Genomic DNA, 25859 nt, shown 5'->3' with positions numbered 1-25859 from the left:
ATTAAAGAAATTGGTGATGCACTAGATAGGAATTTTTAACATTCTCTTACAATAAACTCATTTTGTGTAGTAATAAGCTTTGTCATTACAAACGAAATGCACCACCTGGTACAATTAGCCTTATGCCTCTTATTTTTTAGTACATCTCAGAACTGTAGTACAATGTTATAATTTGTGTTGTTAAAGCTCTAACAAAATGCTAGAATTTGATTCAAAAATGTCTTTCATACCAAGGTCTGGTGTCATTCAATATATCAGACTCCAGATAGGTGCCATGAACTTTATAAAGACAGCATAATGTTGAAAAAAATCATGACAAAAGTTTAAATATAGGTAGCTAAACTTTCACGTAACAGTACCTGACTCATGTAATCCAATGAAAATTAGAATGTCATATCAACTACCCAAAGCAATCTACATATTTAATGCAATTTCTATCAAAATACAAGCAGCATTTTTCACAGAACTAGAACAAACAATCCGAAGATTTGCATGGAACCACAAAAGACCTCAAGTAGCGAAAGCAATCTTGAAAAGAAAAACAAAACTGGAGGTATCACAATTACAGGTTTCAAGTTATATTACAAAGTAGTAATAATTAAAATAGTATGGTACATTATGAAAATAGACACATAGGTCAATGGAATAGAACGCAAAACCAAGAAATAGACCCACAGCTACGTGGACAATTAGTTTTCAACAAAGGAGGAATAAATATACAATGGGAAAAAAATAGTATATTTTCAAAAAATAGTATTGGGAAAACTGGACAGCCACATGCAAAAGAATGAAACTGGGCCACTTTGTTTCACCATACACAGAAATAAACTCAGAATGGATTAAATAACTAACTGTGAGACTTGAAACCATAAAAATCCTTGAAGAGAGCACACACAGTAATTTCTCCAACATCGGCCTAGCAACATTTTTCTAGATCTGTCTCCTGAGGTAAGGGAAAATGCCAAAATACACTACTGAGACTAATCAAAAGAAAAAGTGTCTGCACAGTGAAGGAAACAATCAATGAGATTAAAAGGCAAAACACAAAATTGGAGAACATATTTGCAAATGATATATCTGAAGAAGAGTTAGTATTCAAAATATATAAAGAACTTATAAAATTCAACAGCTAAAAACTAAATAACCCAATTAAAAAATGAGCAGACGACATGAATAGACATTTCTCCAAAGATGACATACAGATGGCCAATAGACACATAAAAAGACGTGTCTGATAATGTGCTCAACATCACACGTTGTCAGATAAGTGCAAATCAAAACTACAATGAAATATCACCTCACACCTATGAAAGTGGCTAAAACCAAAAACATAAACAACAGGAGCTCAGGGATGTGAAGAAAAAGGAAACCTGATGCATTGTTGGTGGGGATGAAAACTGGTCCTGACACTGTGGGAAAGGGTGTGGAGATTTCCCAAAAACTTAAAAATAGAACTACCCCCACTACAGGGTATTTACCCAAAGAGTACAAAAACACTAATTCAAAGGGATACATGTACCCCTGTGTTTATTGCAGCATTATATGCAATAGCCAAACAATGGAAGCAGCCCAAGTGTCCATGGATAGATGAATGGATAAAGAAGATGTGGTATATATACACAATGGAATGTTATTTAGCCATAAAAAAGAATGAAATCTTTCTATTTGCAACAACATGGATAGAGCTAGAGAATATAATGCTAAGCAAAATAAGTCAGTCAGAGAAAGACAAATATATTATGATCTTGCTCATGTGTAGAATTTAAGAAACCAAACAAACAAGGAAAGGCAAAAGAGAGAAATAGAGAGAGAGAGAGAGAGAGAGAGAGAGAGAGACAAACCAAGAAAGAGAGGCCCTTAACGACAGAGAACAAACCAATGGTTACCATAGGGGATGCGGATTACGGAATGAGAGGAATAGGGGATGAGGATTAAGGAGTGCACTTATCATGATGAAAAAATAAATAAAATAATAAAAAGAATGTTATATTAAAATGTAAATTGAATACAATTAATCAAGTAAGTGTATTAAGCGATCTAAAGGTAATATTGTATAATAATATCCAGCCAAAGCATACAGATTATCCTTCCAACATACCATGGAAATCTAAAAGGAATAGGCATGGACTTATTGATTCAGTTGAGAAATCTTTCTCAATAGGATGAATATAGCACTGCAGCCACTAAATTTAGGACAATGATGATTCCAATAAAACAAACATCAAAAAATACATACAGTAAATCTCTCAATTGTGAGGCAAATTCTAAGGGTATTTCATTCTCCATCTTCCAAATTTCATTAAAATCACTATGGAACACATACATGATAATAAAAATCACAAAAGCCCTTAAGTCTAAAGATAAAAAGAGGAACAAAATAGTATTTCTTGATATATGCTACATTAGAAGCCAACTTAGGCAGTGCTTTCAAAGTAGGTAGATGTAACTCTTTCAGGAAAGACTGGGAGATGGGTCATTTTGCCTGCTCCCTCCATACTGAGCTGGCAGGAGGCAAGGCAGGGTATAGTATGTCTGCTGAGAGTGCCTTTGTGCTCACTAGCAACTGCTCCTTTGTGTGCCATAGTCTTGTAGGTCTCATGAACCCTAGCCTAACTAAAGCTGGGATTTGGGAGTTCCTTACCAAAAAATGTGTCTTCAGTCTTTCCTACCTGTTTTTGATGTTTGTGTTTTCTCATTCAGCTGAGTGTCTACAGAAGAAGGGAGCTCTGAATCTTCCCACGGTGCAATCAATCTTGGTTTCAACAACAACAAAAAATTGATTCAGTGACAGGCATTGTAAACTTTAAATTGTTGATTACTGGGGCTCCTGGGTGGCTCAGTCAGTTAAGCTTTGGAGTCCTGATTTTGGTTCAGATCATGATCTCATGATTAATAGTTCAGAGTCCCACTGTCAGGCTCTACACTGACATCAAGAAGCCTGCTTAGGATTCTCTCTCTCCTTGCCCTTCCCTGCTCACCCTTTTTTGCTCACTCTCTCAAAATAAATAAATACACTTAAAAAAATAAAAATAAATTTTCAATTACTGAATTTTGTTGTCTGACTTTTAACAATGTTGGACTTTGTTCTGACAGGCTGTTGAGTTGCAGGAAAGTCCTATTGATCAGGTGTGCTTACAGGAGGAATCAACAAACTTTCTGTAAAAGGTGAGACAGTATCTGTTTTAAGTTGTGCAGGCTAAATGGTTTCTATCTCAACTAATCAACTTTGTTGTTGTAGCACAAAAACTGCCATAGATAATATATAAATAAGTGAGAAGAGCTGTGTTCCGAAAAAAAACTTTATTTGCAAAATCAGGCAGTGGGTCAGATTTGGTTCTTAGTTTGCTTACCTCTAGTCTAGAGTAACCTATTCTAGGGATGTAGTTCAGCACAATTACTAAACCATGGCCTTGCATCTCTACAATGTTCCTTGTATTTAATAAGGTTTCTTCACTGTGGTTGCTGGGTTTTTGAAGGGTCTATGGCCCTTTTTGAGGTACAGAAATTGTTTGGCTTACAGTTACCTGTAAATTATTCTTTCCCCTAGAAATTTTTCTTTGCCTACTCTCATGGTGTTTAAGCTTACACAAGTAGATTGGTATTGAGCCTAAGACTCCAAAGGATCCTTATGCAGATTTCCAGAGCTTTCTCTGAGTAACTCCCTCTTCACTGGCAATCTGCTTCCAATATTCCAGCCAGCATGGCTTCTCCAAACTTTAAACTAGGTAATTTGTGTTAGTCCTCCATGCTCTAGGATTTTAAAAATTGCCTGTAAGGAGAAAGCCACACTTATTGACAACAGTTAACTCTTGTTTCTCTCCTCTCACAGTCCTGTGTTGTCTGAAACCCATGGTCTGAAAACAAATGTTTTGTTGAGTTTTCTAGCTGTTCATGGAGGGAAGTAAGACCTTACCTGGAAGCATAAGTCCTCTATGTAGTTTTTATGAAGAAGCTTTTTATTGAAAAACTCGTTACCTATGCACATTCTTTCTGAGGAACACTTCCGGACATTTCTGAGGAAAAAAATACAAAATAGATAAATTACTATTTTTGTCTAAAATCTATAAGAAGTTAAAGGACTGTATCAGTTTCCCAGTGTGTTAGGATGGCAGAGTCCTACTTTTGAAGTATACCTTAGCAACACTGTATAGCCAAAAATGCTCTTATACATTGAGTGTGTATGTTGCTTGTTTGGAGAATCAAAACCACAACTATGTAAAAAAAATTAAAGTTTAAGGTTTCATTGCATATTCTTACTGATTCTACTGGCTATAAAGGTATTCAGTGGGAAAATCTGAAAGAAAAGTCAAGCTTTAATAGTGACTTTAGGAGTTTTTTGCCCTATCTAGCTATTCTATATCTAATATTGTCACTTTTTTTCCTAAAACAGGTGATATTAATATTTATAGTCATTTTAAACTCTATCTCTTTTCCTTCCCCATTTGCTATTGCTGGTATTTTGGGATTTCAAATATTAAATAACCTGCTTTCATTGTCACTATCTTAAGAAAGATGGCTGGTGTGTAGTCATAAACCCTCTCTGGCAATGCAGTTAGTGATACAGTCTCTCCATTAAGCCAGCTCTGCTCTCCAAGCAGAGAGAATTTAATGACCTAGATATAACCACCAGGAGAAGCAAATAATGCAATCCTGGTTAACTTTCTGAAATATACTTTTATCTAACTTGAACTGCCAAATTTTATATGATAGCTGTGTTAGGGTTCTCTAGAGAAACAGAACTAATAAAGTATACATGTAGAGAGAGAAATGGGGGGGCAGAGAGATATTTAATATAAAAATTGGTTCACACAATTATAGAGACTATAAAATTATAGAGACTATTTCAGAGGCCAAAATCTGCAGTGTGAACTAGCAGGCGCAAGACACAGAAGAACCAATGATACAGATGAAGTCTAAAGGCAGTTTGCTAAAGAATTTCTTCTTCCTCAGGAAGGTTGATCTTTTTGTTCTATTCAGGCCTTCAACTGATTTCATGAGGCCCACCCACTTAACAGAGAGCAATCTGATTTCCCCAAAGTTCATCAATTGAAATGTTCATTTATCCACAAACACCCTCCAAGTTGACACAATACCATGTACATTAATCCCTTACACCTTATTAAAATACTGACAAAAAGACAGGCAACTTAAAATAAATGTTTGATAAACTAACAAAGACATTCTCATTTTATAGGATGTAATGAAGAGGAGGGGGTGGAGGTTATAGAAAATCCATTAGAAGGGAATCACTGAAAAGCTGATGTAAAGGAAAACAGTAGTGCTTTTCTTTTTCTTTTCTTTTCTTTTTTTTGTATTCTGTTATTAAATCTCTATGTGTTTACTGTTGTCCCAGAGGCCTTACATATTAGTGGCACATAAAGATAGCTATGAAAACTCATGAGCGCTAATGATTTCAGACACTTCAAAGAATCATGTGTAAAAACCCTACAATTAGTGTGACAATTAATAAGCAGTTTTAATCATACCAGGGTAAGAGATTTTTCAACCTTAGCCTTCGGTGTTAACATTCCCAAAGAGAAAGCAGTATTATACACAGCAAAAATTAAATAATTAAACTTTGGTAAAGGTGTTCCTATTCTGACTCCCAATCAAGCAGAATCAGATATATATGTAAATCTGTAGATATATATTTAGGGTTTTCTGGGGGTCATTTTCTGAACCTCTCTTATTGGTCCCAAGGCAAGAGTTAAAGTAATTTGTGAGGAATTCTCCCCAGCTAGATTACTGTCTATTTTATCCCTGGATACTTAAAATGTGTAAAATTCCTACACTTTCTTGATTCTTATCCTCTACCCTCAAAGCTTTATCCACTGATTGGGAAAATTTTTGTTCAGCTATGCAATCATACTGGGTGAAATGGAAAATAAAGAAGCAGAATCTTGGGCCTTTTGTGTCAAACATAGCACTCTTCCAAGTGCTCAGAGTTAATCGAGCCACCCCCATTTTCACAAGGTTCTAAAACATTCATTCAAAAACTGTCTCTCTTCAATCTATAAAAAAATAATAAAATGGCTCCTAATTCACTTGCATTTTTATATCTTCATTCTTTCAAATAACCTGTCAAATATCTTTAAAGCTCTCATACCACATCTTATTTTTATATTTGGAAACAATACAAAGACCTACGTAAACATTAGAGTGAATAGATCATGTTAGAGTAATATCAATTAGATCCATTTTCATTAATCATATATTCAAATGTGTGCATTCAGGCTTTATATATGAATTTTCCCATGGCAATATGAAAACATTTAGGTAAGTGTTGCTGAACATTACATGCAACAGTGTGATCATTCATGAACATTTATATGAATCTTTCATTGCCCATCCAAATAAATGCCACATTGAGCATTCAATATGTTTGAATGTGCAATATCTTACAAAAAAATAATAATCTTTCTTCAAACCATAATGTTATACATTATCTTACTATGGGGCTTTTACTATTGTATTAGAGTGTGATTCTGCACATATTATCTTTGGGATTTTATGCTATGAGCCATGGGATGCTCCTATACAGTGATGCTTGGATCATTGGACCTGAGCTTTATTATCTTACTGCGAAGAGAAAATAGACAAGAGGTGCTTGCCACTTACATCACTGTCTCTTATTTTGATTGTTTCATTTAGATAGTAAATCTCAGTGGCATTAAAGGTGATCTTGAAGTTAAATATTGTAAAGGAATTCCAAAATTAACAATAGGCTGCTTTAAACTACAAGATGAACAAAATCCACTTAAAACTGTATTTATTTTTTTCTTCACTTCTATTTTACTTTAAACCTCCAAGAATTAATTAAACAGCCCATTTCTCTAAAGCCTACAAAGACACTAGGCTTGCTGAAGTCAGCCATAGTAAGCATCAGAAAAAAGCTGTATTTCTGCTATAAATTCCTGGATTTCTTGTAAGAAATAAATTCTTATTCTTACAGAAATGTTAAATAACAAAAACACGTGTAACTTTAAACAGTGTCACCTACGTGAATATTAATTACATGTACAGAAAAAAACTAATGAAACTTGAACCAACTTACTCAATACTCCCAGAAATTACAGTAAAAATGGGAAGGAAAAAAGGCTCTAAAATTATTTTAAATGCAAAATCAAAGAAGCAGTGACTAACCAACACAATGTCCTTTTCAACCACTTTCTGTAGCATATAATGTGATGGGCAACTCAGAGTTCTCCCTAGGATTGAGAAACACAGGGAAGAGGCCAAGATGGTGGAACAGCAAGGAAGCTTTTTTTGTGTATCTTGTCCCTGAAATACAGCCAGATCAACACTAAACCTGGACATCTAGAAAACTGACTTGAGGATTAACACAACAATCTTCACAACTTGAACCACAGAACTCAGCAGGTACATGGCACAGAGAGGTTAACTGGGGGAGAGAGAAGCCACGGAGGGCAAGGAGCTGTTTTTTGTTTGGGGAGAGAGGATGGAGACAGGGAGGGAGTATGGGAAAGCATCCTCCCCGCTCAGAAGCAGCTGGAGAGAAAAGAAAGAGTATGCAAGGGACTGAACAAAAAAAAGGGAGAAAGGAGAAAGGAAAGGGTTTAAATTCCATTAAGACTCTAGAAACAGGTGGAGTGCAGAGACTGAAACTCCACAGCTCGTTACCTGGTGGTGCTCTAATGGGAAGGGCAAATCCCCAGAAGCAGGGAGCGAGGCCCAAGGGGTCCATGGGCCACATGGGGAGAGGCAGTTTCCCTGCTGGGAGGACATTTGGTAGAGGCTATGTGGCCACCCCACAGGCAAAGGTCCCAGTGGACCCTGGAGAACAACCACATTTGCTGGTGCTGGAACATGGATGTTAAGGGGGAAGGCTGGTGCCAGATACGTGTTGTGACTTACCATAATCCCTAAAACACTGCTGCTATAAGATTGTGGGAAATTTTTCCAGGGGTGTGAGGGGGTGTAGCACCTAGCCACGGTCTCTGAGCATTGACAGCAGCACTGTCCTGGGAATGCTCCTGGGGGCAGACGGGCACCTGGCCATTGCTCAGTGAGACCCTACCCCAGAAGGTCTGAGCAGATCAAAGCCACAGTCCCTCAGAAGTGAGGGGTTGGGAAACAGCCCCATTTGAGAGAAAACACAGGAGGGAGGTGCCACCTGGCAGCCTGATGGCTTGGTCACAGTGTAGAAGCAGGGAGTGGACGGAAGCCAGAGAAAAAGGAGGGGTGCTTGATTTCCAGTCATGGAGAGCACAGAGTTGTGATACCAGAGACTGGGTAGCTGGGAGACACCATGTTCACCCCTCCACGCATGTGCATGCACTCCTAAACTTGCGTCAGCAATCTACTCCAGTAAGCTAAGCAGTGCCATCTAGTGGAAAACCCTGCCCAACAGGGCCAACCATGCTCTTGACAAACTCATTTATGCATCTGCTTAGTTTACAGACTATCAAGTGCTTCAAGCTTGACTTCTATGGGAAACCAGATGTAATTTCAATCATAATTCCTGTTCACTGGTCTTTTATTAAATTTTTTCTTCTTTTTCTTTTCTTTTAATTTATTGAATACAGAAAAAGAAAAAAATATTTTTCTTTTCATTTTTTATTAAGAATAATTTTCTTTAATTTTCTTCTACTACATTTTTTTTGTTTTTGTAAGTTTTTCAAATTCTACTTTACTTCCATCATTCCATTTTGTTCTATTTCATTTTTTCAATTTTTCAAACGTCTTCCTTTTTTCCTTTTTTTTCTTTTCTTATCACTCCCTTTTTTCTCTAATCTATCAAGATCCTTTCAACAACCAGACCAAAACACACCTAGGACCTAGATCATTGGTGTGATATTTTTGTGTGGTTGCTTTTAAGTTTTTAATTTTAAATTTTTTACCTTATTAATTCTTTTCTTCCTTCAAAATGACGAAAAAAGGAATGCACCCCAAAAGAAAAAACAGGAATAAATGACAGTCAGGGCTTAATCAACAAAGATACAAGCAAGATGTCTGAACCAGAATTTAGAATCATGATAAAAAGAATACTAGCTGGGGTTGAATATAGATTAGAATTCCTTTCTGTGGAGATAAAAGAAGTAAAAACTAGTCAGGGGGAAATAAAAAAGGCTATACTGAGCTGCAATCTCGAATGGATGCCACGGGTGCAAAGATGGATGAGGCAGAGCAGTGAATCAGTGATATAGAGGACAAAGTTATGGAGAATAATGAAGCAGAAAAAATAGAGGGAGACTTATGCAAAAGAGCACGATTTAAGAATTAGAGAAATCAGTGACTCATTAAAAAGGAACAACATTAGAATCATAGGGGTCCCAGAAGATGAAGAGAGAGAAAAAGGGGTAGAAGTGTTATGTGAGCAAATCATATTGGAAAACTTTCCAAACCTGGGGAAAGACACAGACACCACAATCCAGGAAGCACAGAGGACTCCCATTAGATTCAACAACAACCAACCATCCATAGGATATATTCAATGCACTGAATCAGAAAAATACGCAGCCAGGAATTCTTTATCCAGCAAGGCTGTCATTCAAACTAGAATGAGAGATTAAAAGTTTCCCCAGACAAACAAAAATTAAAAGAGTTAAGAAATTCTAAGGGGGACTCTCTGAGGGGAGAAAACACAAAGAAAAAAAAAGAGACCAAGCAGCAAAGACTAGAAAGGACCAGAGAACAACATCAGAAACTCCAACTCTCCAGGTGACATAATGGCAATAAATTCATATCTTTTAGTACTCATTCTGAACATCACTGGAATAAATGCCCAAATTAAAAGACATAGGGTAACAGAATGGATAAGAAAACAAGATTCCTCTATATGCTGTTTACAAGAGACCCACTTTAGACCTAAAAAAAAAATTCAGATTGAAAGTAAGGGGTTGGAGAAACATCTATCTTGCTAATGGTCGACAAAAGAAAGCCAGAGTAGCCATACTTATATAAGACAATCTAGACTTTAAAATAAAAAAAAAAAACCTCTAACAAGAGATGAATAAGGGCATTATATCATAATTAAAGGGTCTATCCACCAAGAAGACCTAACAATTGTAAACATTCATGCTCCAAATATGGAGTGCCCAAATATATAAATCAATTAATCACAAACATAAAGACACTCATTGATAATAATACCATAATAGTAGGGGACTACAACACCCCACATACAACAATGGACAGATCATCTAAACAGAAAATCAACAAGGAAACAATGGCTTTGAATGACACACTGGACCAGATGAACTTAACGGATACACTCAGACATTTCATCCTAAACCAGCAGAATACACATTCTTCTCTAGTGCACATGGGATGTTCTTCAGAATAGATCACATACTGGGACACAAAATCAGCCCTCAACAAGTACAAAAAGATCAAGATCATACTGTGCTTATTTTCAGACCACAATGCTATGAAACTTGAAATCAACCACAAGAAAAAATTTGGAAAGGTAACAAATACTTGGAGACTAAAGACCATCCTACTAAATAATGAATGGGCGAACCAAGAAGTTAAAGAGGAAATTGAAAAGTACATGAAAGCCAATGAAAATAAAACACCACAGCCCAAAACCTCTGGGACGCAATAAAGACGGTCCTAAGAGGAAAGTATATAGCAATCCAGGCCTTCCTAAAGAAGGAAGAAATGTCTCAGACACACAACCTAACCTTACGCCTTAAAAAGCTGGTAAAAGAACAGCAAATAAAACCCAAAACCAGCAGAAGACAGGAAATAATAAAGATTAGAGCAAAAAGAAATGCTATCAAAACCAAAAAAAAAAAACAAAACAAAACCAAAAAACCAAAACAGTAGAACAGATCAATGAAACCAGAAGCTGGTTCTTTGAAAGAAATAACAAAATTGATAAACTCATAGCAAGTTTTATCAAAAAGAAAAAGGAAAGGACTAAAATAAGTAAAATCAAGAATGAAAGAGGAGAGATCACAACCAATACAGCAGAAATAAAACAGTAAGAGAATATTATGAGTAATTGTCCGTCAATAAAATGGGCAATCTGGAAGAAATGGACAAATTCCTACAGACATATAAACTACCAAAACTGAAACAGGAAGAAATAGAAAATTGAACAGACCCATAACCAGTAAAGAAATTGACTTAGAAATAAAAAATGTCCCAAAAAAACAAGAGTCCAGGGCCAGATGGCTTTCCAGGGGATTCTACCAAACATTTAAAGAAGAGTTAATGTCTATTCTCTTGAAGCTTTTCCAAAAAAATAGAAATGGAAGGAAAACTTCCAAACTCTTTCTATGAAGCCCACATTACCTTGATTCCAAAACCAGACAAAGACCCACTAAAAAGGAGAACTATAGACCAATTTCCCTGATGAACATGGATGCAAAAATCTTCAACAAGATATTAGCCAACTGGATCCAACAATACATTAAAAAAATTATTCACCACAACAAAGTGGGATTTATACCTGGGATGCAGGGCTGGTTCAATATCCGCAAAACAATTAACATGATTCATCACATCAATAAAAGAAAGGACAAGAACCATATGATCCTCTCAATAAATGCAGAGAAAGCATTTGACAAAATACAGCATCCTTTCTTGATAAAAACCCTCAAGAAAGTAGGGACAGAAGGAGCATACCTCAAGATCATAAAAGCCATATACGAGTGACCCAATGCTAATATCATCCTCAATGGGGAAAAACTGAGAGCTTTCCCCCTAAGGTCAGGAACACGACAGGGATGTCCACTCTCACTACTGTTATTTAACGCAGTAAAGGAAGTCTTAGCCTCCATAATAAGACAACAGAAAGAAATAAAAGGCATCTATATTGGCCAGGAGGAGGTGAAACTTTCACTCTTTGCAGATGACATGATACTCTATATGGAAAACCCAAAAGATTCCACCAAAACACTGCTAAAACTGATCAATAAATTCAGCAACGTCGCAAGATATATGATCAATGCAGAGAAATTGGTTACATTCCTATACATCAATAATGAAGAAACAGAAAGAGAAATCAAGAAATTGATCCCATTTACAATTACATGAAAAACCATAAAATGCCTAGGAATAAACCTAACCAAAGAGGTGAAAAATCTAAACACTGAAAACTATAGAAAGGTTATGAAAGAAATTGAAGAAGACACAAAAATATGGAAAAATATTCCATGCTCCTGGATTGGAAGGAAAAATATTGTTAAAATGTCAATACTACCCAAAGCAATCTACATATTCAATGCAATCCTTATCAAAATAACACAATACTTCACAGAGCTAGAACAAACGATCCTAAAATTTGTATGGAACCAGAAAAGACACCAAATAGCCAAAGAATCTTGAAAAAGAAAACCAAAGCTGGAGGCATCACAATCCCGGACTTCAAGCTGTTTTACAAAGCTGTAATCATCAAGACAGTAAAGTACTGGCACAAAAACGGACACTGAGATCAATGGAACAGAATACAGAACCCAGAAATGGACCCACAAACGTATGGCCAACTAATCTTTGACAAAGCAGGAAAGAATAAACAATGAATAAAGGCATTCTCCTCAGCAAGTGGTGCTGGGAAAACTGGACAGTGACATGCAGAAAAATGAACCTGGACCACTTTCTTACACCATATACAAAAAAAAAAAAAAAAAAAAAAAACTCAAAATGGATTGAAAGACCTAAATGTAAGACAGGAAGCCATCAAAATCCTTGAGGAGAGAGCAAGCAAAAACTCTTTCATCTTGGTCGCAGCAACTTCTTACTTAACACGTCTCCAGGGGCAAGGGAAACAAAAACAAAAATGAACTATTGGGACCTCATCAAAATAAAAATCTTCCACACCGCAAAGGAAACAATCACAAAACTAAAAGGCAACTGACAGAATGGCAAAAAATATTTGCAAGCAACATATCAGATAAAGGGTTAGTATCCAAAATCTATAAAGAACTTATCAAACTCAACACCCAAAAAATAAATAATCCAGTGAAGAAATAGGCAAAAGACATGAATAGACACTTCTCCAAAGAAGACATCCAGATGGCCAACTGACACATGAAAAAATGCTCAACATCACTCATCATCAGGGAAATGCAAATCAAAACCACAATGAGATCCCACCTCACACCTGTCAGAATGGCTAGCATTAACAACTCAGGCAACAACAGAGGTAGGCAAGGATGCAGAGAAAGAGGATCTCTTTTGCACTGCTGGTGGGAATGCAAACTGGTGCAGCCACTCTGGAAAACAGTATGGAGTTTCCTTAAAAAATCAAAATAGAACTACCCTACGACTGAGCAATCGCACTACTAGGTATTTATCCAAGGGAAACAGGTATGCTGTTTCAAAGGGGCACATGCACCCTAATGTTTCTAGCAACACTATCAACAATAGCCAAAGTAAGGAAAGAGCCCAAGTGTCCACTGATGGGTGAATGGAATAAGCAGATGTGGTGTACACACACACACGCACACACACACACACAATTGAATATTACTCGGCAATCAAAAAGAATGAAATCTTGCCATTTGCAACTACATGGATGAAACTAGAGGGTATTATGCTAAGCAAAATTAGTCAGTCAGAGAAAGACAAATATCATATGACAGCACTCATATGAGGACTTTAAGATACAAAACAGATGAACATAAGGGGAGGGAAGCAAAAATAATATAAAAATGGGGGGAGCAAAACATAAGAGACTCTTAAATATGTAGAACAAAGAGAGGGTTGCTGGAGAGGTTTTGGGAGGGGGGATAGGCTAAATGAGTAAGGGGCATTAAGGAATCTACTCCTGAAATCATTGTTGCACTATATGCACTAACTTGAGTGTAAATTTAAAAATAAATACATAACTTAAAAAATTAAAAAAAAACTTTAAAATTATAAAAAAGAATAAAAGCATATAGATTAAGAAAAAAAAAAAGGATTGAGACACCAATTCTCCCACATTTTGAGAATGCCAGTAGCTGACTCATTCTAGAAATTCCCTTTAGCTGAAGAAAGTATCTATACTTAGATCATATCCCATCCCAAAGTAGAAATCTACCCATTGTCAAAACAGGAGTATATAGTCATGGCTGCTTCATAGAAAGGCAAAGCCACTGCTAAGGGGCATCCCAACTCCCCTGCTTCCCAGGACACCATATAAATTCATCCATGTAACTGCTTTGAAGTTCTGTTTCTTTCTTTGTCCAATTCTAGGGCCTTTACTCCTACAAAATGCTGATATTGAAGGTACAGACCAAAACACTTCGCACATGGAAATCTCCATCTGAGTCTGTTTTCCATAAATCCTGACTTAAGACAATTAGTGTCAGTCATAGTCTAAGTATATAGTTTTAATATGGGACCATGAAGCTGAATACTATGTGAACAAATTGGCAAGGAGGACTTCATAACTGGCAGTAGGTGGAGCTCTTCAATTATACCAGTGCATTTGTTAAAACACCTGTGGTAAACTGGTTTGGTATGCTGGTGCAAATGAATGTACTCACAAATGCAGTATCTCAGGATTTTGAGTAGCTGAGGGAAGTATTAAAAGGAAATTACATCAGACATCTCCTACTGAGTGACTTTGATGCATCAAAAAAGACCAATAGAAGGCTGTGGGTGATGAATCACCAATTGGAGGTGAAGTGTGAAATTCAGAGGGCCCCTATGGCAGCTCACTAAAGATACTCTTATCTCATGGAACTGGAGTCAGGAAAAAAAAACCCTGAGAATTTGGCCCAGGAATTAATTATAATACATCAGAGAGCCTTCCAGAGAAGGTTGAACTGTCAGTTTTTCCAACAAAGGATGTTCCAGTGATAGATTCTTGGTTGAAAAGAGTGAGACCCTTTAGGTTTGAGTTGGGAACATCTGGGTTGCTGAATTCATAAACAATAGCTCCAGATCCCTTGAATCCTCTGGCATTTCTAAAAAGGGCTGGTATGCCTTCACTGCTTGAAAATGATGCAGTGATCACTGCCTCATGGGACATCATGAATACCCCTCAGCACCTGGCTGTAGCTCCTCATTTAGCCTCTAAACTGGGAAAGTGTGAGGCATGCTAAGAGAGATAAGGGACTACAGACCCCAAAGGAACCTGAGGTCACTTCCCAATAAACTTCTAGTGGGTTCTGCAGGACCTAGCCAATATACATTTGAAAGAGTTGGGAAAATATGTTTGGTACTACATCCTGAGAGTCCTACATCAAAAAAGGTAGAACATGAAATTGGATAAGGAATTGTTAGTTTAATTGATAAGGAAGAACTATCCCATTATAAAGGATTTGAGACTTTGACAAAGACCTCAGAAAACAGTACTAATACACTGTCAAGATGATTCTTGGAAGCTTAGAGAAAATGATAGCCAATAATAAGTAAAGTAGAAAAGCCAAAACTGCCATGGCAGACATGAAAAAAAGGAATTTAAAAAATTCACAAAAGTGACCAAGCTACTGGATATACTATGTAAGGCTAGACAACTTAGAACTGCATTCTAAGGTAAAACCTGGAATACACCCCAATTATAAAAACAATAGTAACACACTAGTAAAAGAAACACCATCATCCTTGAGACAATCAATGGCAACTGTCTTCTGTTGGTAGGGCTCATAGCATTTATAATAATAAGTGCTATTATAGAACTGTGTTCTCAGAAGGTAAGAGGGATGATAGAATCTAGAAAATATAGAGGTCAAAGGCAGCATCTAACCATCAGAAGCAAATTGGGTGCAATTGTTATAATGAGTGACAAAATTGGAGTTGCTGTCATGTGTACTCCTAGAGAGTTATGGAAATGGTTACCTTTCAGGCAATGTGAAATAATACAAATGGTACCAGGATTAATCCAAGATTTGGAACTGGCTCATTTGCTACCCAGTAGGCAAAGAAGATGCAATCTTGAAAGGAAGGTAGGACATTAGTGCAAAGTGTGGCCCAACTCCTAGTAATTTCACTAGTGGTGACCTGGAAAGATGTTCCAGTGGGTGAGAACACCTTTGCAGGTGTGATGGTATACATGTTAGAGGCAGGAGGATTAAATGTGGAATTCATGTGACATACTTGGATACTTCCTGTACTCCATCCCTCTAATGTAAGTGTGAAGAGACACATGCAGCAACCTTGTCCCAGGAAGATTATGATTACCACGGAGTCAGAGCACTCATGAATGAAGGTTTGGGTCAAACCACTAAGTAAGCTACTAAGACCTTCAAAGATGATAGCTGAGGGTTAGAGAAGGAGAGAGAGACAATGAGTATTAAGATATAGCCCTGTGACCATCTGCAGTGACAGGGGCTATATATTTTTTAATTAACTACTGCCTTCTAAGATTCCTCTCAGAAAGAGAGGCCCTTGAGAATCCTACAAGAAGCGCTTCTCCAACATGTGTAGAGAAGCGACTCTGGAGCAGGGAGTAGGTGGGGATAGGTAGTGACAAGAGCCATGAAAATGTACTGTTGACACATCCTGCTTCAGAAAGCATAAATGATAGAAGACCCCAGATACTACACTGTGAATTTACAACCCCATTCCTGCCAAGGCCACACTTCCTACGGGCTACTACCAACTAATTACTAATTAGGGCAGAAATATTCATGCCCTCTAATGGGAAATTTTGTTTCAAGGATTCTCCATACACTTGACTGAAACCCTCATAGTTGTACTAAAGGCTGAGATTTCATTTCCTATTCGGCCCTTTTCCCTTTCCGCCTTCCTTCAGAGGTGTAACATCGCACAAATTTGATGGTTCTCCCTGCCTCCTCTGGCTGCTTGCTTGTATTCCTTCCTCCACTATATCTTGCAAGTCTAATCCTGCCTTGTCTTCTGCTTCTTAGATGAAATGAACTAACACTATGTGATCTCTTATAGATGGGAAATGCTTAGGGCTAGTCTCATGTTCTCACTAAGTTCTGAATGTATTCCATGTTCTGGATTGAAATGCAGGAATTTAAAAGCAAAACAGAACAGAGTTTGCTGAACTGCAGAGAAGATACTTGTGTTCTAGACCTGCAAATCAGCTGGAATTTCAGGACAAGTAACAGAAGAGGTAGAAATATGCAAAGCAGTAGCCCCAGAATTCTACATGTGGTTTCCCACACATTCAGCATGAGGACAGAACTGTGCATGTACTCAGGGGGTCTTAAAAAGACCCAACAGAAGGTAATTAACTGCTGCAGGATAAGACCTAATGGAGATACCAGAGGTCATGTGAGGGTGAGAGATTTTGGAGTTATAACACATCCAAGGCTTCCTATAATAAATTATCTATCCCCACTAGCTGCTCTACAATAAAAAGAAAGAAGATATGCAAAACATGTAACCCCACAGTTAAGCAAAAAGGGCACATAGAAACATAGCCCAGTATAAGCCAGATACAGAAATTATAAAAAAAGAATTTAAAACAGTTAAAGCAAATATGACAAAGGTATTACAGAGAAAATTGGACATGATAAAGGAGCAGATGGGGACTCTGAGAACTGCTATGAAAATCTATAAAAGTGAACCAAATGGAAGCACAAATATACAAATATCTGAAATGAAAAATTTAATGAGCAAACTTAGTGGGAGGTTAGATATAGCATGAGAAAATGTTAGTGAATTTGAACACAGTCCAATAGAAATGATCAAACCTAAAGAATAAAGAGGGAAAAAAAGTTGGGAGAAAAATATAAAACAGGCTCAGTGGCCAGTGTTAAAATAGCAATTGATATGATACATGTCATTAGTGTTTCAGAGGAGAGGAAAGAAGAAAATGGGTCAGAAAAAGAGTTCAGTTGAAGAATGATGGCCCAAACTTTGCTAAACTATGTGAAAAACGTCAGCCTATGATCCAGAAAGCTTGTTAAACAACTCCTACATACATAATAATCAGACAGCTGGAAATTAAAGATAAGAAACAAAATGCTGGAGAAAGATTAAAAGACACATACTTATGTAGGAACAAATATAGGAATCACAGCTGCCTTCTCATTAAAAAGATAGAGAGAGAGGGAAATAAATACAATGAAATAACATCTGTAAAGTGCTGGAACAAGAACAATAAATATTATCCCATAGGTGTTCTATATCAAGCAAAAGTGTCCTTCCAAAAGTTGGGTGAAAAGAACATGTTCCCAGCAGACCTGAATTACAGAGGATATTAATGGAAGTGTGTAGGTAGAAGAAAAACAATGCCAAATGGAAATTCATATTTGCATAAAATACTAAAGAGGATGGTAAACATATGGATAAATATAAACAAATATTTTAAGTTTGTACTATCTTAAAATTTTTAAATGTCTACCAATTGAAGCAAAAACAATAACAGTGTATTGTGTGGTTTATTATATATTCAAAGGGACACTATATGACAAAAGCACAGTGGTAATAAATAGAAGTATATACTTGTAATTTTCTTACATTTTTTTTTTTATTTTTTTTTTTTAATTTTTTTTTTCAACGTTTATTTATTTTGGGGACAGAGAGAGACAGAGCATGAACGGGGGAGGGGCAGAGAGAGAGGGAGACACAGAATCGGAAACAGGCTCCAGGCTCTGAGCCATCAGCCCAGAGCCCGACGCGGGGCTCGAACTCACGGACCGCGAGATCGTGACCTGGCTGAAGTCGGACGCTTAACCGACTGCGCCACCCAGGCGCCCCAATAATTTTCTTACATTTTAATGAACTGTCATAATATGCTTTATGAATGAACATTTCTAACTCTTAATCCTCTTCATGGAGATAAAAAGTACAACATAGGAAATATACTCTATAATATTATAATAATGTGACTATACTTATCAGGGTGAGCACTGAGTAATGTATAGAATTGTCAAATCATTATGTTGTATACCTGAGACTAGTATAATATTGTATGCAAACTGTACTTCAAAAAAATGAACATTCAAACATGCATAGCAACCATTCTATGAAAGTAATAAATAGAAATATGTCTAAATATATAAATAAAATGAAATGGTAAAAATGTTGGAATAATCTAAAAGAGGGTGGGAAAGACAGGAAAGAAAGAAAAGAAGCACAATAATTAATCAAGTAGAAAAGTAGTATCAAATTAATATACCTAAACCAAAGTGTATTCAAAATTGGTTAAAATTAAACAGACTTTTAAAAAATTAGACTAAAAACTCTAAATGAAATGAAAAATTATAAAATTTGATTTAAAAAATATCAAGGCTTAATTATAGGCTGTCAATAATTTCTCCTTAAATATAAAGGCAAAGATAAGTTGAAAGCAAAAGAAGAAAAAGGGTAGAATTTACACAAAGGATACAAGAGTGCTGATGCATAGGGGCATTTGTACCCCAATGTTTATAGCAGCACTTTCAACAATAGCCAAATTATGGAAAGAGCCTAAATGTCCATCAATTGATGAATGGATAAAGAAGTTGTAGTTTATATATACAATGGAATATTACTTGGCAATGAGAAAGAATGAAATATGGCCTTTTGTAGCAACGTGGATGGAGTTGGAGAGTGTTATGCTAAGTGAAATAAGTCCTACAAAAAAGACAGATACCATATGTTTTCACTCTTATGTGGATCCTGAGAAACTTAACAGAAGACCATGGAGGAGGGGAAGGGGAGAAAGAAAGTTACAGAGAGGGAAGGAGGCAAAACATAAGAGACTCTTAAAAATTGAGAACAAATTCAGGTTTGATGGAGGGTGGGAGGGAGGGGAATGTGGGTGATGGGCATTGAGGAGGACACCTGTTGGGATAAGCACTGGGTGTTGTATGGAAACCAATTTGACAATAAATTTCATATTAAAAAAAAGGATGAAAAGGTATATGATAATGCAAATTATCAATAAACAAAATATTGAAAACTCTCAAAACAAAGTCATGAAAGAGAAGCTACTAATGGTTTTATATAACCATTCCCATGGAGCTTAAGAATAGGATAAACTCATCCACAGTGAGATAAATGATAAAGAATCATTGCATATGGTAGGCAGAGAAAGTAAAAAAGTACAGAAGGCATTTCTGAGCTGATGGGAATGATCTATGCTTGGACCAGAGTGCCAGTCATAACTTATGGATTTTACCATACTCATCAAATTGCCCCCTTAAGAAGAGTACATTTCAATGAATGTAAATTATATCAATAAAATTAAAATGACTCTCCCCACAGTCCACATTAGACAATGAGAAAGAGTAACTAAACTCATTGTTACGCTTTTGTGAACACCTCTATTCAGCTAATTGTTCCTTTGTTTACTTCTTTCTCCCCTGATCAGATATTTTGGGTTGTTGGCTTGATATTTCAGAGTTTTTACATCTGCCTTTCAAATGTAAACATTATTAACTTATTGAGGTGATACAGTTAAGGGAAAACTGTCTCCAAGATTGAGATTCAGGAATATGTGTGTGTCATGTTTGTTCTCTGGAATTATAGTGGAGTACACCCTCTAAATTTTTAGAGTGGAGTTAGTAATGGTTGCCTCCTGAGAGAATTTTTAAAATTAAAGAGCAGAGACACAGTTGTTATATGAAGAAGACCCGATAGCTACATAGCCATGAAGACATAAATGTAACCTGACTATGGATTAATAATACTAAAGAATAAATATGCCAATCATAAAGGGTAAAGAGTAAACCAGAAATAGTACAGAAAAGAAACCTGAGCTATAAGTTTTGCAGCTCCTACCCAATCACAGTCCTATGGAAAGAGAGCTTTGTCCATCAGGCTTCAAATACACTTAGTTCATTGGCAAAACCATTCCTAGGCTGGGATGAATAAAATAAGCTATTAGCTATTAATAATGTGAGCCTGCCCTTTGACACATGGAACAAAATCATATATTTGAGTCAGTAAATTTGGTGGTCAGACACTGGATCATGAAAGTTTTACCATAGAATTGCTATTATGTGAGGGTTTTAGGAGTATGGACTAGTTAACTTTTCTAACAGTACTATTCCCATTGCTTCACCTGTTTTTATTTTCTATGATTTTTACAGAAAGATCTTGACATTTATTCTTTCTTTAAATCTCCTCTCCCTTTGGACCCTGCAGATTGTCAGCATTTGGATGTCTATCCGTGGCAGATAACATGTCTATCTGCCCAGTACAGATTTATCTCCTAATGATTATTTTCCTAACGGATCTATTATAACGTTTTATCTTGTGTTAAGATCTCAGTGCTACATTCCAGTGGTAGGATTTATTTTAGGTGCTAAATTCTTGCTTTTTTTTCCTGGTAAGGGCCTTACCTCGCCTAATTTATGAACATGGGGCACACAGAGACCTCCTGAAGGATATGCCATGGTACTATCTCATTGATTTGGGGTTTGCCTACAGTACAAGCTTTAGCCAAAGGAATGTGAGGGAACATAACATACAGAAACTTTAGGAGGCATCAAGAGTTCTTCTTTTTTGGATGTCCCAAATAAGGCACACTTTTTGAGGCTGGAATCTGGAATGAGAAGACATGTAACAGAGCCATAGAACTTGACCACAGCCACTGACACCTATTATGAAAAAGAAATAAGTGTGTGTTATAGTAAACCACTGTGATTTGGGGAGGGTCACTTGTTATTAATAAAGCTAACTAGTAAAATTCATATACTGGATTAGGAGATAATCAAAATGAAATACTGTAACAGCAAACTTGAATTGCTAATTTGAAGCCATTTTAGAGGTTGTGTCAAGTAAGGGTGAAAAATATACTGTTTAAACAAAAATAAAAATAAGATTAAGGTTACTTGAAATTCACATTGATATAAAATAAGAAAAAAATCTTAAATAAGAAGGTATCTGAGATCTAGAGTTACTAAAAAAATATTATTTCTTTGCCTTTTGGTTATAACAATTTAAGATTAAGTAACTAGCTAGTCTTCTCATCACTTCATGATCACTTTTGAGCCTTTGAGGAGAGATCACTCCTTCTCCAGCAAGCACTCACAAGAGAAGTCTATTTTTCTTTGGCATGTCAAGTAAGTCACTGTCAGTAAAGAAAAACTATCCCTTTTGGTTCCCCTTTACATATACAAACAATCTCTCCATTTATGTCATCAGTGTTATCTTCATCGCCTCCTGTTGTCATCTACAGACCACCTATTCACTGTCATTAATTAATGGCCTGCTCAATTTGTGTAATCCACACTTAACTCCTATTATTCTTAGTGACTTCCAATAGTCACACAGACAATTTATCTAAAACCCTAGACTTTCTGCACTTCTTGTTTTTCTCATCTCTAGCAAAATTTGGTTTCACTTCAATTCAATCTCCCATTAGTCTCCCATTCCCGTAATAATTTTGCATCCTGCACCATCATTAACGTATTTTCCCCCAAATCCAAGTTGTAAGTAACTCACTCTCTTAGTACTACCTATCACCTTTCCAGCTTACTTTCTCTGGCAGCCCCTTAAATTTAGTATATTGTATTGAAATTTCATCCCACAGGGTTGTAGACTTTATCTTAATGCATCTGTCCTCTTATGTTTTCCCTTCCCTTTTTTCCATATTAGATTATCATCTTAGTTCATCATTATTTTCATTAGTTTTTAAGTACAGTAATTACAAGTCTTATTTTCTCTCCTTCTGCCGTACTTGTTCGCAAAACCTCAGCCCTGGTTGAATTCAAGTATGTATTTCTGTTTTCTAAAGCCTGTATAACTCAACTCAGCTGAAAATAGTCATTGTAACCACACTGAGAAGTCTCTGTTTAAATTCATGAGGTCAAGCCTTAAATAGACAAGCAGCACTACCTAAAAGTAATATTACATGTTCTAAATAAGTTTGCTTTCCCAGACTTTGGTATAAATAATTCAGAAATTTGCTTTCAACAAATACCTTATTATACAGTATCTTCCATTTTGCTTAGTTTATTATGCATGATATAATGGCTTCCATTGTATTCTTTATTTTCTGACATTTCTGCCTAGCCATTCACTACTTCTTGCCCTTTGTACTTGCTATTCTCTCAGCCTACAACGCTCTTACCCAGTTCATAGCTCCCTCTTATTCCACAAGTCTCACTTCAAATGTCACCTCCTCAGAGAGCCCTTCTCTGACCATCTTGTTCAAAGAACAGCTCCTTTATTACCCTGTTATATCACCTTGTTGCTCCTTCACAGCACTAATCACAATATGTAATTACCTCATTTTTTTTCTTTTTCTTTCCTTTTGTCATATCTTTCTGCATGTAGAAATTAAACTTCTCAAATGGAGGAGGAGTTTGTCTGTGCTATATTCTGCTGTATCTTCAGTGCCAAGTATAATGTCTGGCAAATAGTATGTACTCAAGGAATATTTTTTGTCTAATGAGTAAATGAGTATGAGAGAAGCAAAATATCCCACCCCAAAATATACTACTTTGACATATTATTTTAAATTAAAGTTATTTAAAAAACAGCGGGTATAAGAAGGACACTCTAAGCTCCTTTGTTCAGCTGAAAGCAAGAAACAAAAGGTACCCTACCTGTATCAGGAGTTAGAAGGCAACTTTATCATCAGAGTTAGGGACAGCAAGGAATATTCCAAGCTCAAAATTCTTTGTGTTGCCAATTCATCACAAATTTATTTTTTCATTGCCTAAAAGGTATAAAAGGTTCCAGCTTTGGTCATTTCTTTTAGCCTCATATATTTATGAATATATATATATATATATATATATATATATATATATATAATTAAATTTGTTTTTCTCCCATTAATCTATCATAGGTCTTTAATTATTAGACCAGTCAAAGAACCTAGAAGGGAAGAAAAGGTTTTTTTCCTCTACAAATCAATACCCTATACAAATCACTTCATAACACATTAACTGTTTTTTTAATATGTAAAGTAAGAAGATAATAGTAATAAATGGCTTTCAAAGTCTCCTGTGGGCTTCTGGTTCCCTCTTTAACCCCTTACCTATAGGTTGGGAATAAGTGTACCATGAAATTAAGTGAGTAGTTGAATTTACTCATTTGAAGCGTGTTTTTACATGTGAGCTACCATTTGTCATCAGAGAACCCATGATATAAGGCTAGTTCTGAGGCTTCCTATGGGTAAATTCATCTTCAGAGGGATTTCAACATCCATGGATAAGAATCACCAACTTCCCAAACACCTCTGCTCACCTCAACAGACATATGACAAGTGTCTATAATACCAAGGACACACATTCAAAATCTTCATGGGTTCTAGGTTAGTCCCGAAAGGAATTCTACACACCAGAAATGTTATTTTAAAAAAATGTATAATAATCCATTCACCCCTGACAATTCCCTATAAGTTCACTTCTCTGTCAAAAAAATTATAAGTGAATAAATCCCACCTACTTTCTTCATATCTCCATCTAACACATGCAGTCAAAGGTAGTTTTGCATTCAGGTCATACAAGAGGTGTAAAATGAGGTACAGGTCAGATGTGAATTAGACTCATTATTATTTCTTTATTCCCATAGGCTCCCTCCAATAAATATGTATTGATTCATTCTCCCAGAACAACTTTTTCCTGCTGACAGAGTAGGCAGGCATCCGTAGACTCAGCAATCAAAATTTTAGCTCATAAAGGCTTTGTTTATCAAAATTATCAATATTTCAATCCATTAAACAGGTAAATCATAAAATGTGTACCCTTTAACAGAATTATTTACTTGAAGTATTACAAATTCAAATATATGTAGGGACCAAGTAGATAAATGAATAAAAAATTCTGGAATAAAATAAATTAAAGGGAGAGATGAAACTACCTAACTCTACTTAATTGTTACTACCAGAGTAGGTGAGTTTGGTATTAACAGGTTTTATGGTATTTTTGAAAAAAAATTTAAAATATTGGTGACTCGCTGTGTGTATGTTTGTGTGTATTTTATTTTTTAAAAAAAGTTTTAAGTTTATTTATTTATTTTGAGAAAGATAGAGAAAGTAAAAGCTGGGAAGGGCCAAAGAAAGAGGGAGAGAGAGAGAATCCCAAGCAGGCTCTACTCTGACAGCACAGAGCCCGACACAGGGCTCAAACCCACAAACCGTGAGATGATGATCTGAGCCAAGACCAAGAGTCAGATGCTTAACCAACTGAGCCACCCAGGAGCCCTTGTGTGTGTTTAATTTTAATCCATTTTGCAAGAAAACAAACGTCTTCTGTGGGCTTTACCAGTTAATAATGCTTACTAGTTTACCAGTTGAAATGACCTCAATAGTATTTTTCTTTAGAATCTTCAAATAATAAACATTAATGAATCATTTAAAATGACTGCTTCACAAATTTCAATTTACATAGGACTGTTCCATGTTATAATTATGTACACTGAAACAATATTTTCCAGAGATACTCATTATATACTATTATAACTATAAAAGCAATTACAGAGATGTGTGTGTATGTGTGTGTATGTGTATATATACACATATACTAATAATTTTTCAACCTTGAACAATTTATACTGCTTTTTCTCCTTTGCTTTTATTATGGTGAATTTAAAATTATATAAAAGGAAGGTGAATTGCATTCAAGAAGAACTAAGTGGGCAATTGCACTGGGAAATATAAGAAAAGAAAAATAATAAGACAGGAGGAAGAAATTCTATCTAAATCAGATACAAGAGAGGCATTTAGAAAGTTCACAAAAATTAAGGAAATTATAACCTTAAACAACAAACTCTCTAAATAGCAACATAGAAAATTATCTAGTAAGTGATCACTATTCAATGGAAAAGCAGTTTGGGGTAGTATTTAGCCTGATAGTTACTCTCTTCTTACCATTCAGTCCCTCCCCTCACCACTGGGAGAACACACAAAAAAATATTGCCATGTTATCATGTAGATCAACAAAGATTTCCCAAAACATGTGTAGGATAGTGTGTCTCTTTATTTTGACATTTCATGGGTCTGTGCAATACAAAAAAGTAGCAAGAGCTAGTATTATAGAACTAAAGGGGTTAAGAGTCTATAAACAATTAAAATGTTGGTTGTGAGCAAGTGAAATACCCATTCC

At 36.0% G+C, this 25859-nt stretch overlaps 1 long non-coding RNA gene across 1 annotated transcript in view; it reads right to left on the bottom strand.

The window, feature by feature from the left end:
* Positions 1 to 25859, bottom strand: part of LOC123608945 — a 108194-nt gene that overhangs the window by 72505 nt on the left and 9830 nt on the right. The window contains exons 2-5 of the long non-coding RNA XR_006717531.1: positions 23355 to 23467; positions 21273 to 21401; positions 3914 to 4013; positions 2670 to 2752 (exon numbers count right to left, since the gene is read on the bottom strand). This is a non-coding gene — a long non-coding RNA (uncharacterized LOC123608945). The remainder of the gene's footprint in view (positions 1 to 2669; positions 2753 to 3913; positions 4014 to 21272; positions 21402 to 23354; positions 23468 to 25859) is intronic.

Source organism: Leopardus geoffroyi, chromosome A1, assembly GCF_018350155.1.
Source record: "Leopardus geoffroyi isolate Oge1 chromosome A1, O.geoffroyi_Oge1_pat1.0, whole genome shotgun sequence".
In the NCBI taxonomy this organism is placed as follows: Eukaryota; Metazoa; Chordata; class Mammalia; order Carnivora; family Felidae; genus Leopardus; species Leopardus geoffroyi.
Note: the sequence above shows the minus strand (reverse complement) of the source record. Positions and strands in the feature narration are given on the sequence as shown.